Source organism: Megascapheus bottae, chromosome 3 (assembly GCF_031878675.1).
Source record: "Megascapheus bottae isolate mThoBot1 chromosome 3, mThoBot2.hap1, whole genome shotgun sequence".
Lineage (NCBI taxonomy): Eukaryota > Metazoa > Chordata > Mammalia > Rodentia > Geomyidae > Megascapheus > Megascapheus bottae.
Window position 1 is genome coordinate 50,657,218 of NC_143511.1, and position 14,450 is coordinate 50,671,667.

General features: G+C 36.8%; 1 pseudogene; it reads right to left on the minus strand.

Moving 5' to 3' along the window:
• Positions 1-1,451: 1,451 nt before the first annotated feature.
• LOC150065480 (chromobox protein homolog 3 pseudogene) lies at positions 1,452-2,002 on the minus strand (annotated as a pseudogene).
• Between the last annotated feature and the right edge of the window lie 12,448 nt (positions 2,003-14,450).

Consider the following 14,450-nt stretch of genomic DNA (forward strand, 5'->3'; position numbering starts at 1 on the left):
TGGCCTCATCCTATATGGCCTTATATCATTAGAATTTCTGATTTAAGTTGTGCTTCAAGAACTATGAATAATTTTCTTAGAACTTATGTGTCTGCCTTCATATTCTTTTGGTTGGCAGATAGATAAACATAGATATAGCATGAACATCTATGTAGAACAATAATATATATCATGCATATTGAAAATGATTTACCAAGATGGATGTTATATAAAAATGTAATAGCCATTTATTCTGAATACTTACGAATCTAAATTATATTTCTCAATTAAGCAAAGATCTATATTCAAGAGTTCACTGAAATTACCATGAATATGTTAGCATTGTGATTTGTACTTTATGTTGCAGAAATTGCTCTTCACTTTCTTTTTTTTAAAGGAATATAAAACTATTTATTGACCACTGTTCACCGTTATTTACAATAAAGTAAACAATATACAGTTGGGTAACATTCTGATTACTACAAAGCTGTTTTTATGGCTTTTGTGGAACCAGTAACCCAATACTGAAAAACATTGAGCCTACATGTTAGGAATGAGTTAGGGTAAAGAAAAAGCATGCAGGGCAACAATTATAAAATTTTGTCCACTCATTTAGGCCAGTAGGTCCTAAATAGTTGAAATCTCTAACCAGTTGATTTTACATTTCTATGAGCAGAGTCTTAGACAGCTCATGATCTATACTAAAAAGTATACAGATTCTAATACTCTGTAAAGGAATGCTCATTACACAAACTTTTAATGAAAGGAAATCAAAATTTATCTTAGTTGTCTCATCTGGGTGAGGGAAGCTGTGGATAGATACTTTTCTTATCAAGACATTTTGCAAACGTATTGCATTTGCTATCTATGGCAGAGGCAGGAGGACCTAAAGTTGAGGCTAGCCTGGCTACTTAGTAAGTTCAAGGCCAGTCTGAGCTGCCTAGTGACCCTGTCTTAAACAATAACAAAATAAAACAAGGGCCAGGGATGTAACATAGTGATATTTGCCTATATATGCAAGGCTCTGGGTCTGATACCCAACACCTCTAAACAAGCAAAATCTCTGAAACAAAAAACTACCTATCTAAGTATTTTGTTTACACACACACACAAACACAAAAAATTCATGATGGTTCTTCAACATAGCAGTTAAAGACAAGTTGTTCTGATTAAGTAACGTCCAGAAAAAGTTGCCTTATTAAAAAATCTGTTTCTGAATATAGAGGAAATATACCATGGTATTAAATATTTTTTTCTGATAAAGGAAGCAACTATAGAAAGCCTTAATTATATTTGTTCAAAGTAACCAGTGCTATTGAGGGAAAAAAAACCAAACTCAACAACTCCAAATACTACTTTCAAAACCAACATATCAAACTTGATTTTCATTAGACTGTAGTTGTTTCACACCATTAATTCAAAAACCAAGACTCAGATTTTATATAAGATACAATACAATACAACGCAAACAATTATTGAGCTTCATCTTCTAGACAAGAATGCCAAGTTAGTCTCTCTTCATAAAAAGCAATTACAATCTGAGGACACTTCATATTTGCCTCTTTTGCTAGCACCAAGTCAGCTTCATCTGAATCTTTCCATTTCATGAGAAACATCAATTCTCCACTGCTGTCTGTGGCACCAATTATTCGTTCAGGATCTAGACCTCTAGCAAAGCCCCTTGGTTTTTCAGCAGTATCTCTTTTTTTCTTTGATTGGCTGTCATCAGATTCACTGTCTGATAAAGATTTTCTTTTTGTACCATCCTTTTCTTGACCAGCTTTTTGAGAATTAAGAAATGCTTCAATTAATTCTGGACAATCTAAATTTTTTTCAGGTTCCCAAGTATCATCAGCATCTGTAAATCCCTTCCACTTCAGGAAATATTCCACCTTTCCATTCACTACACGTCAGTCCAGTACTTTTTCCACATCAAATTCTTCTGGCTCTGCTTCTTCAACTGTTTTACTCTCTCCGTTCTATTTCTTTCCCATTTTTGCAAAGTAGTTTTGTTAGAGGACATTTTAAATTGTAGACTTGATGAGCTATTATGATCATGCAGCAGAGCGTCCACTCTTCACTTTCATAGTTTAGAAAGCACCAAAGTATTTCTCAAAAGATCGTTGGATCCATGGATAAGGTATATTATGGACTATACTTTCTGATTCTTGGTATTTCCATTTATAAGCATGGCTTGTTTACATGTATTTAAAAATACAAGCTATTTCCTCTGTCCTGATTTCAAAAATGAATTTTTAATATATTTTCAACTTTTCTTAATTTCTTATTGACAAATAGTAGTTGTATATATTTTGAAAATATAATATATTTCAATACATATGTATTTTTGGAGATTTTTTGTGAATGATTCTAAAGGAGTGTTTCGTTTTCATGTATTTATCAAATGGCATCAAAACTTCCTGAAAGTACTAGCTAGAAGGACCTTACAACTGATTAGAAAATTCTTTTTCAATTAATAGCTATCTATCTGTTTGTCTGTCTATCTATCTATCATTTAGCTACCATTATTGTAAGGATTATATCACAGATGGGTTACAGTTATGTAAGTCAGATAAAGAGTAGATTTCTCTTTAAACAATGTCACCCCTTCCCTCCATCTCTTTCAGTTACATAGGCCATTTGCAGCAGCAATATCTAGTGGATATCACTGTTGGCTTAAAGTATAAGGAATGACTATAATGATATAACTTTGACAACAATGATGCAAACATTTCCAGGCATTTGTTTTTAACGTTCTTTTCCTGTTACAAGGTTAAACACAAAACAATGTCTCTTTCTCCCTCACCTTTAGTTTGTCACTTTTACCTTGAAAGCATACAATAAGTAGTGTCTTTATCTTTCCTTTGGATCTGTCAGGTGACTTGTTCTTGACAGTCACTTGTCATCAAGAAAAGGTCAGCAAATGTGGAGCTCCTGTCACTTAAGGTAGGTGTTACTACTTCATTTTATCCATCCCCCCCCCAAAAAATACAAGTGAACTGTGTTTCAAAATCAAACAATAGAACAACGAATGGAACAGATCTGTGTGATCATATCTTGTCTATATAAATTTCTGTGCTTCAAGGCTAGCATTTTACCACCTGAGCCACAGTGTCACTTCTGGTTTTCTGGTGATTAATTGGAGGTAAGAGTCTCACTCATGGACTCTTGTGCTTGGGCTGGCTTTGAGCCGCAGTCATCAGATCTCAGCCTCCCAAGTAGCTGGAATTATAGGCAGGAGCCACTGGCGCCTGTCTGATTTCTGTACCTTTTGTCTTGTATGTAAGTTTGTTTTGGTGAGGGTAAGGAGGAACACAGAAATGGTGGGTCATAGGATAAACTAATGCAACAATGATACTCACTAAATATGATGTTGAAAATGGGTTATACTACTTGTGGGGGGAAAGGGAGGGAAATGGTGAAAATGAGAGAAGTGGCACAATTTAAAAAGAAATGTACTCATCTGACTTTATGTAACTGTAACCCTTCTGTACATCACTTTTACAATAAAAGTACATAAATAACCAGAATCTTCTATATTTTGATATTTCTGAATTTCTAGCCAACATGGAGAGCAGAAGCCTCATTACAGAAAATAAAACATGTACTATGTAAACTGTAAAAAAATGCATCTACTTGCAATTACTCCAGCAACACATGACCTATCTGATATTTCATTGATGGAGGAAAATATCTCTCAAGAGAAGGTTGAAAATGGTAATTTTCATAAATGATTTTGCTTGTTGGTATTGTTTTGTTTTAAAGTTGACAGGTAAGTTTGCACTTATTTATTGTGTATGACATGTTTTGAATATTATGTACATAGTAGAATGGTTAAATCTGGTTAGTTAACACACTACCTCATATAGCTGTCACTTTGGTTGTGGGAACACTTAACCTCCATTTTCCTAACATTTTTCAGCATGTAATGTTACTAACGCTAGGTAGCATATTCAACTTTTTCTATTTCTCATCCAAGTAAGATCTTGTATTTATTTTTCAGTGCCTGGACTATTTCAGTTAATTTAATGCACTCTAAGTCATCTACACTGCTACAAACATCAGGATATCCTTCTATGAATGGCTAAATAATATTCCCTCCTATCTATGCACACTAAACTTTATTGATCTGCTGATGAATGTTAATGTTGATTTTATATTCAGACTATGGTGCTGAGCTAAATATTGGAATGCGGGGATTTTTTGTATATTCTGACTTTATTACACACATGTGCACATAGAGACATTATAATGAGACTGCTGGTGGATCTATTTTTAGGTTTAAGAAGTCTCTGAAATGGTCATTTTTCAAAATAGCTATAGCAATTTAAACTCCCATCAAAACTGTGCAAACGTTTCATTTTCTTGACATGTTGCTCAGCACTTGCTTTCTTTTGTATTTTTTTAATAATAGCCACTCTTGACTGACATAGGTGATAACCCATTATGATTGTGATTTTTATCTAATCTTTAGTGATGTTGAACATTTTTCATATTCCTGTGAGTCATTTTATATATCTTCTTTTGAGAAGTAGCTGTTGAGGCCTTTATACCCTTTTCTTTTATACTTGACACATACTTATATGTATTTATGAAATACAATATGATGTTCTGATTCATGTATACATTGAATAATTAATCAGGATAAATAACATATCTGGCATCTCAAACTTCTATTATTTCTTTATGGGGTTTACATTCAAAATGGCTTTTGTAGCTATTTTGAGTTATACAATAGAATTATGTCAAGTGTCATGAACCAGGCCAAGGCATACAATTCTACATATCCTCATTCACACATTGAATCCAGAATTATAGGCTGATGTCATAGAGGTTAAGAGTAAACTAGTTGATATCAGGTGCTAAAGACAGCATGTGGGAAGAAGGGAAAGAGAGAAGTTGCTCAGTAGGTACTAAGTTACTGTATATATGAGGATTAATTTCTGATGTTCTATGACACAGTTATTAGTAACACACTTTTCCATGTTTCAGTAAGATTTATTGATTTGAATTCCTTACAGATTTTAAATGAACACTTCTTAACAAGATCCATGGTTTGTAAATATTTGCTCCTCTTACTATTGCTTGGATTGTTTCTTTGGCTGTGTAATTTATACTTCCATGCAATAAAGATTGAATTATTGCAGTTGTGTGTCCAATGTATACATATGTACATGCATGTATATGTGTACAATTCCAAGTAATAACTTCTTTTTCATTGACTTGAAATAAGCATCATCGTAACTAGTTGTAAATAATATATCTTATTTGTATTAGTTTATATTTTGGTTAACATTTTTATTTTTCTTTAAAATAATGACTTCAAGTTACAAGTAGAAACACTGTCCTATGTAATTATAAAATTTCCTATTTCATTAAATAGTTGGTATGATTATAGCATTTTTGTGGAACTTGTGTTTAAAAATTAACATGGATTATTTCTTCCTTCTCTAGGGTATAATTACGTAATAGATTATTTATAGAAATTAGTGAGTAAAAGGTTTAGACCTTAGAAGAGCACAACTTCCAGAGTGGTTTCAGAGTGAACCATCCATTTTATACAAGATTGAACAGTGTTCAGATATCATGCTTTTTGATTTCGGAGCATTCTGATAGTGAAGATTTTCTGCTTTGAGTTTGAAAGATCTGAAGAGCCCTGGAAAACACACAAACTTCTACAAGCTTCTTATATCTGGATGGGCCTGTCCTTTTAGATATTTGGGAAGTTTTCTGCAATGGTTCTCTTAAATATATTTCCTATTCCATTAGCCTCTTTCTCCGGAACCTCCACAATACTGATTAGTTTTAAATTAGGCTTCCTGATTGTATCTTGGAGCTCCTAAAGTGTTCTGTCATATTTTTTGGATTTGTTTTGAGTAATTTTCTGGTCTCTCTCTAAAAATTCTAGGCTAACCTCAGTTCTGGAGATTTTCTCTTCTGAGTCATCTAACCTGTTTTCAGTACTTTCTACTTAGAAAAAAATTATCTCCCTTCCTTCTAGTTAGTCAGTTTTGATGGCTCTACCTCTTATTTCAGATCTTGCATTGACTTCTCTACCTCCCTGATTTGGGTTTGAGTGCTCTTTCTGAAATCCTTCAGCTGTGTGGCTACACTTTCATTGAACTTTTGTTGGATTCCATTCAGCTTTCTTTTAGTGGATTCCATGAATTCCTCTATTATTTTTTGATTAGTCTCACATAAATCCTTATTTGTGCTTTCAATTTTTTTTCATTTTTCATGTTTATCAGGAGCATTTATAGAGCACTTTGAGGGTTCTCCCCTAGATTTTTCATTGGCTGCTCTGTTGCCTGTTTATTTTGAGTGGCAGGCGAGATCTGAGGATTGTGGTTTGAAGCCAGCTCTGGCAGGAAAGTCAGTGAGACTCATTTTCTTTAATACATTTTTTTCTTTCTTTCCTTTTGTTTTTTGCCAGTCCTGGACTTGAACTTGGGGCCTTGGCACTATCTTTGAGCTTTCTCAAGGCTCACACTCTACAATTTGGTCACAGAACCACTTCTTGCTTTTTCTGTGTATGTGGTACCAAGGAATGGAACCTAGGGCTTTATGCACACAAGGCAAGCACTCTACCACTAGGCTACATTCCCTCCTGCTTTAATACATTTAAAATTGTTATTGAGAAGGGATGTACAGAAGGGTTATAATTCTATAAATCAAATAAAAAATACATTTTAATGAAGTTTTTAAAACCCTTTAATTAATTATTTGAAAGTTACTCTTTAATTTAGCCTTTATAGTTACTTGAGACTTCAAAGATCTATTTAGATTTCAAAGGTCTGTTTAAGTGTGTTCCACCTATATCATTTGGAATTATGTTCATATATCACTTGGAAAGTGGGTTATATTTTACCAAAATCCATACAACTTACTGTCATTGGTCTTTATGGTTAATGGAGATTATGGTGATACTTTTTTCTTCTAGTCTCTTTTCTCTCTCTCTCTCTCTTTTTTGGTGGTGGTCATGAAGCTTGAACTTAGGACCTGGGTGCTGTCCCTGAGCTCTTTTGTTCAAGGCTAGCACCCTACCACTTTGAGCCACAGTGCCACTTCTAGTTTTCTGGTGGTTAACTGGAAATAAGAGCCTCATGGACTTTTCCTGGCTTGGCTGGCTTTGAATTGTGATGCTCAGAACTCAGCCTCCTGAGTCAGTAGGATTACAGATATAAGCCACAGCAACCAGCTTCTCACCATCTTTATTTGTGGTACTACGGTTTGAATTAGAGCTTCCTGTTTGATAGGTGAACACTCTACCACTAAGTCATGCTTCCAGCCCTTTCATGGGTTGTTCATTTTTGAGAGAGGGTTTTTGGCTCCCTGATCTGCTATGTACTTGAACTGTGATCCACCTGCCAGACTTCCTGTTGTAGTTGGCATGATATATATGTTCTCTTGTGCCCAAATGCTTCTGTTGAAATAAAATATCTCAAACATCTCTCCAAAAACTGGCCTCACACTGTAACTTCCTGATTTCAAGACCTCCGGTTTAGCTTGGATAAGTGTGCAAATTGGGAGAGAAGGGAACTCTAACTTTTCTGTCCAATTTGGCCTCAAACTGTGATACTCCTCATCTCAGCCTCTGAAGTAACTAGGATTATGTGTGAACCACCATGCCTGGCTCTTTTCCCCTTTTCTTATGCTGACTTTATTTTTTCAAGTGTATTGTGTTTGTTTATTTACTGATGATTTATAATGGTATTTACATGAAACCAAGATGACTTTCTTTTATATTTTTTCTGACTTACATATTTCAATGGTCAAGCTGTCTCCATAATCATGTAGTTAAATTGCAGCATAGAAATATTACTGATAATATGATAAGCAGTTTTTAGTACCACAAAGAACCACCTTTGTGTATCTATCTTTCCATGTTTACCTCACATGACCAACCAAACCAAAGCTAGCAGGTAATCAACAAAATCAATACTCAAAAGAAAACCTCAAGAAAAGTTTTCCTTGAATGTGGCTTTAAGCTTGCTTTCTAAACAGTAGATACAGATCAATCGTTTGTTACACTGAATGCCATAGGCTGTTCTTTCATTTTTTCTCTTTCTTTCTTTCTTTCTTTCTTTCTTTCTTTCTTTCTTTCTTTCTTTCTTTCTTTCTTTCTTTCTTTCTTTCTTCCTCTTTCTTTTCTTTTTCTTTCTTTCTTTTTTTTTTGCCAGTCCTGGTCTTGAGCTCAGGGCCTGAGCCCTGTCCTTGGACTTTCTCAAGGATAGAGTTCTACCACTTGAGCCTCAGCACCACCTCTGGCTTTTTTTTCTATGTTATGTGATACCAAGGAATCGAACCCAGGTGTTCATGCATGCTAGGCAAGGGCTCAACCACGAGGCCAATCTCCCGGACTATATTGGGAACATTTTCTTTGGTAGGAAGTCTGAAGTTATATGTGAATCAATACTATTACAAGTTGGATTCCTTCTAGCAGGAAGTACCTGACTTACTAGGCTTGTTCTTGGGGAGGAGGAAGAACTAGGAAGTTGGTCTGCACGGTGGGCTCACTGAAGACCTCAGCCAGCATCAAGGGGTTGACACTGGGTTGGTCTTTCTGGTTTGTGTCCTGTTTTGAAGACAAGGCCACCCTTCTAATCAGGCCTTGAGCTTTTCCCTCCCTCCTCAAAACATGGCTTGGTCATGGGTAAGACAATTGTTCCCCACTATGAACAAATTCTGTAGAGGGCTGAGCACAGCCTGAGCAAGATTAGCAAAAGCTGGTGGAATAAATCCTGGATCCCTGAAGAGGGATCTGAGGTGTATATTTTATTATGTTAGTAGTACTGCATAGTATTTGTATTTACAATACCCTGGCCAACGAGAGAAACAAAGCAAAAATAGTATAAAGGAATATTTTGACTACACAATTCATTCTCTATGGTCTGTCTTTCAAACTCTCATTTTGTTAAAAGACAGACATTTTTTCCTCAGTTACTTTCAGCTCACAAGTAGACTTGTAAGGTTTGACTTGGATAATTACTGTGACAATTTCCTATTCATTATCTCACATAGCAGGGAGCCTCCTTGGACAATCAAGCCTGTAAATTTCTGATTGTACATTAATCAGTAGACTATAATTGTTAGCTGCTGCCTCTGGGCTTAGGACACATTGTATATGCCAGGATATATACAATTAGACCTAAGGTTTGCTTAGGAGCTCTTTCCCATCCAACAAGAAAATGAGCATTATAGTAATTGAGAAAATGAACACCTTGGGTCTTTCTCTGTCGGGCAATGGCTGGAACCTCTTATCACTGAATTGCCTGCTTTGTTTCTTATTATCTATGAAAAGCATTGCCAGGCGTGAAGCTATTTGGCACGCAGAATGTCAGCTTGTTTGAAGTCAGGAAGGTGAAGTACAAGAGGAGAAAATTTGAAGTCTTAATGCTGTACAGACTCAGAATTCAGATTTTCCGTAAATATTTTTCTCCATGGGGGTTGGAGGGGAGATAAAACTTAACCTGGGAATTTTATATATATTTTCAGTTTTATGGATATCACTCTTAATCTGTTTTCTGGTACGTAGCCAAATACTTGAGCCCAGGCAACTTATTTGAGTAAAGGATTATGGTCCTAGAGGCAAGAAGATCTAAGAACCAGCACTGGCATCTGGCCAGGACTGTTGATCTATATCACAATATTACAGGAGGCATTATGCTGCAGAGAGCTCATCTCTTCTTCTGAAGCCACTGATGCCATCATAGACCCCCCCTTCCAAGATTTCCTGTCATCCAAATTTCACTCAAAGGCTTCATCTCCAAATATCACCAAAATATAAATTTGTGGAATAAATTTCTAACACACGAATTTTGGGAGACACAGTCCATACCATGACAATATCCTAATAGTTTTTCTTTTTCTGAGAGAAGAAAACTGAACAGGTGCTAACTGTTAATAGATGCTCAAAGTAATCAATGGTACCCCAAATTTAATAATTTGTCAAAAAACAAAGCAAGAGGGTTCAACTGTCCCTAAGTATAAATTACCAGTGCTATAGCTGTGTCTATACATGCATTTAGATACTCCACAACATTTTATTGATCTTACAAATTATTTATCAGGTGGACACTGGTGTAATCTTAGTTACTCAGAAGACTGAGTTCTGAGATTGTGGTTTGAAGTAGCCTAGTCAGGAAAGTCTGTGGGACTCTTATTTCTGATAAATCACTCAAGAAAAAGCTGGAAGTGGTGCTGTGGCTCAAATGGTAGAACACGAGCCTTGAATAACAGAGCTCAAGGACAGAGCCTAGGCCCCAAGTTCAGGCCCCACAGCTAACCAGAGGTGGGAGGGAGGCAGGGATAGAAGGAAAGAGAGGTAGAGAGGGAGGGGGAGGGAAGGCTCTGTCACCGACCAGTAAAATAAGGAGGTGCAGAAAGCAAATGTGATAGAATCAACCAGTTGGGGACATCAATCATCTTTGAGGTGAATGTGTGACCTTCTTCATGGTAATCATGTTTATCCACAGTGAGGCTGAGTGAATTCATTTAAATCCAGAAAATACAATGTGAACAAAGCAAAAGGAAAATACTAAAAGATTGGGTTCTGGTCCCTAAGGTCTTTTGAAGCCTACAGTGATACATAGCTAAATAGGACATTTTTCTAAGTCCTCCTTTCTTGTTCTTATGTAGCCTTGCCAAAATTCATTCTTGTAAATAACCTGTATTTCTCCTCCCCAGTGCTCTCAAAAACCTAACCTGCTGAACTAGTAAAGCTTCTCTAGATAAGAGGAAGCCTTTCTCCACCAGTGACCTTATTGGTATCTATTGATGGGTGAAATTTCACTTACGGAGTCCAAAGGCCATTCAGAGGAGGAAGAGGAACAAGGATGAATGAGAAGGAAATAAGCTGTGAGCCCTGTCTGTCTGTCACAGAACTGTTCTTGTGCTAACACCTTCATTAAGATGATCCAGGTATACAGTTATTTTTTTTTTTAAGATGAAAGAACTTCCTTCAGAAGAGGAAACCTAGTTTATTCCACTGAGTTTCTGAAAACTCACCCAAAAGTCCGTCACTTTTCCTTAGGTGAGTGTTGTGACTACGATCCCAGCAATGTGATCGAGGAAAAGTCTTTTAATATTTGTTGCTTGTGGACGCTTGTGATGATGTTTACTTCTGTCCTTTTGTACTCGGAGAATGGAGGGTAGTGGCAGGAGCTAGCTGTGGAAGGGAGAGGAAGTTTGGTCTAGGATGATTGTGTAAATGCCAAGTAGTGGAATTGCTGGGTCATAGGGGAGTTTATGTTTAGCCTTTCGAGGCACTGCCATACTGCTTTCCATAGTGGTTCAACAAGTTTGCACTCCCACCAACAGTGTAGTAGTGATCCCTCCTGGCCACATCCCCTCCAGCATCTGCTATTATTAGTTTTCTTGATCCTGGCCATTCTAACTGGAGTGAGGTGCAATCTTTGAGTTGTTTTGATTTGCATTTCTTTTATGGCCAGAGAAGTTGAGCATTTCTTCATGTGTCTATAGGCCATTTTTGTTTCTTCTTCAGAGAAGACTCTCTTTAAGTCTTTGGCCCATCTTTTAATGGGATGGTTGTTACTTTGGAGATTAGTTTTGGGGTGATTCAATTTTTTGAGCTGTTGATATATTTTAGATATGAGGCCTTTGTCTGTTGTATTGTTAGTGAAGATCTTCTTCCACTCTGTATGCTTTCTAGTTAATTTGCTAGCTATGTCCTTTGCCATACAGAAGCTCTGCAGTTTAATGAAGTCCCACTTATCCCGACTTTCTCTGATTTCTTGTGTTTCTTGGTCCTTATTAAGAAAGTTTCGACCTGTGCCAAGGAGACCTAGTGTATCTCCTATTCCTTCTTGTAAAGTTTTCAGTGTGTCAGCTTTTTCCTCGAGGTCTTTGATCCATTTGGAGTTAATTCTAGTGCAGGGTGACAAAGAAGGATCCAACTTTAGTTGTCTGCAGGTGCTTAACCAGTTCTGCCAGCACCACTTGTTGAAGAGGCTGTCTTTCTTCCATTCTAATTTTTTGGTTCCCTTATCTAAGATTAGGTGGCCATAGGTTTGTAGTTTAATATCTGGGTCCTCAGTTCTATTCCATTGGTCTTCTGGCCTGTTCTTGTGCCAGTACCAAGCTGTTTTGGTCACTATAGCTCTGTAATACAGTCTAAAGTTTGGTGTTGAAATTCCTCCTGTGTTGTTCTTTCTGCTAAGAAGTGTTTTTGCTATATGGGGTCTTCCATATCAAATTTTGGATTGCCTCTTCTATTTCCTTAAAAAATAACATTGGGATATTGATGGGCATTGCATTGAATTTGTAGATAGCCCTTGACAAGATTGTCATTTTCATGATGTTAATTCTTCCAATCTAGGAGCATGGGAAATTTTTCCATTCCCTCAGTTCTGCTTTAATTTCCTTTTTCAGGGTTTTAAAGTTTTCATCAAATAAGTTCTTTATATTCTTAGTTATTTCCTAGGTACTTTATTTTCTTTGAGGCTGTTGCAAAAGGAGTTGCTTTCCTGATTGTTGCCTTGGTCCTCTCATTGTTGACATATAGGAAGGCAGTTGATTTTTGAGGATTAATTTTATACCCTGCTACTTGCCAAAGTTTTGAATCAGCTCAAGCAGCTTGGGAGTGGAGTCTATGGGGTTCTTTAAATACAGAATCGTATCATCTGCAAAGAAGGAAAGTTTCACTTCCTCTTTTCCTATTTGGATCCCCTTTAATCTTGCTTCTTGCCTTATTGCTCTGGCTAGGAATTCTAATACTACTTTAAAGTGGAGTGGAGAGAGTGGGCATCCTTGTCTCATTTCTGATCTTAGAGGTAATGGCTTTAGCTTTTTGCCATTAAGTATAATACTAGCTGTGGGTTTGTCATTCCTCTCCCTCTTTTATCTCCTCCATTTCCTTCTCTTCCTATTTCCTTCTTTCCCATTCTCATACATTCCTCTCTTCTCTTGCTGTCTCTTCCTCTTCCCTTCCTTTCCCTTCCCTTCTGTTCCCTTCTCAACTTCCTCTCCCCTTAGTTCCCTTCCCTTCCCTGCCCCTTCCCTTTCTCAAAACATTCTAGATTATATGAGAGCTTCTTCTTTCCAAGATCATCTCAGAACCTCCCTTTGATTCATTCATGCATTGGATGGTTATTGGAACCAACTCTATGCCTGGTATCTTCTATGGTTTGTGAAGATTTGGTAGTTTCTGTTTTTCCTGACCAGATGTTGATGGTATGTGGGTTTTTGTTTTGTTGGTCATGGGACTTGAACTCTGGGCCTGGGCTTTATCCCTGAGCTCTTCAGCTCAAGGCTACCACACTACCCCTTGAACCACAGTGCCACTTCTGATTTTCTGGTGGTTAACTGGAAATAAAAGTCTCACAGACTTTAGTGCTTGGGCTGGCTTTGAACCACCATTCTCAGATCTCAGCTTCCTGAGCAGCTAGGATTATAGGTGTGAGCCAGCTTGCCTGGCTAGGTATTTGTGTTTCTAAGGCGAGGACCAAATCAGTCATGCAGAATGCCAAAGACTGAAGAGAATTAGAACAGCTTCTAATCTGGTTCAGGAAATTTCTTATGCAACTTGGGATTGTTAGAAGGAAATCTCCCTTCATCAGTCTGGATGATGATATGCATTCCAGAACATTTCCTAATGCATAGGAACATGGAGTTCAGAAAACAGTTCTTGATGGCAAATCTCTTTAAATTACATAAAAAGCTTTCTATATTGAAGCCTCCTTTCACTATTTCATGTGATCGGAAGGAATCACCTGCAATTGGATTCTTTTCATAAAGGTACCCAAGTGGCCTGGCTGCCGCATCAACTCCAGAGAACAGAACTGAGATTTCACCTCCTCACCATCACAAATTGCTCAGCTTTCCTTTTTGCTCAAATGTCAGAGAGTGCTTTCAACTCTTTTCTAAAGGAAGAAATTACCTATTTATTGAAATGAGTTAACTGTAGGTTGCTGACAAACTAAATTTCATTTTCAAGAGCAGCTGTCAGACTTTAAAGACATAAAAAAAACCCATTAAAAAAAGCAGTTCCTGAAGTACTGCCAAAACCTTACAAATGACTTTTATAAAATCTGTTCTGCTTAAATATATTCAAGATAATTAATTGGCATAGCAGTTTTAAAGCTCTGGGTACAGGGTTTTTAAGTTAGTAAATGTATTTCCTAAGTTTATATAAATATAGTACCCTAATTTGTTTTTGAGCACTTGAGGGTGAACTTAGAGCTTTCTACATGTTACACAAGTTTATTACCACTTGAATAATGCCTTCAGACCTGTTTTGCTTTCGTCAGCTTTCAGAGTAGAAGCTTGTGCTTGGGCCTGGGCTGTATTCAGGTTATAATCTTCGTTTCTCTCTTTCCCATCTACCTGGGGGTGACAGATTTAAATAGTACCTTGGCTGTTCTTTTAGATAGGTTTCTGTATGTATTTGTACCTGCACTAGTCTTGTACCACCACTTTCCTATCTCTGCCTCCTCCTAAGTGCCTGAGATTAT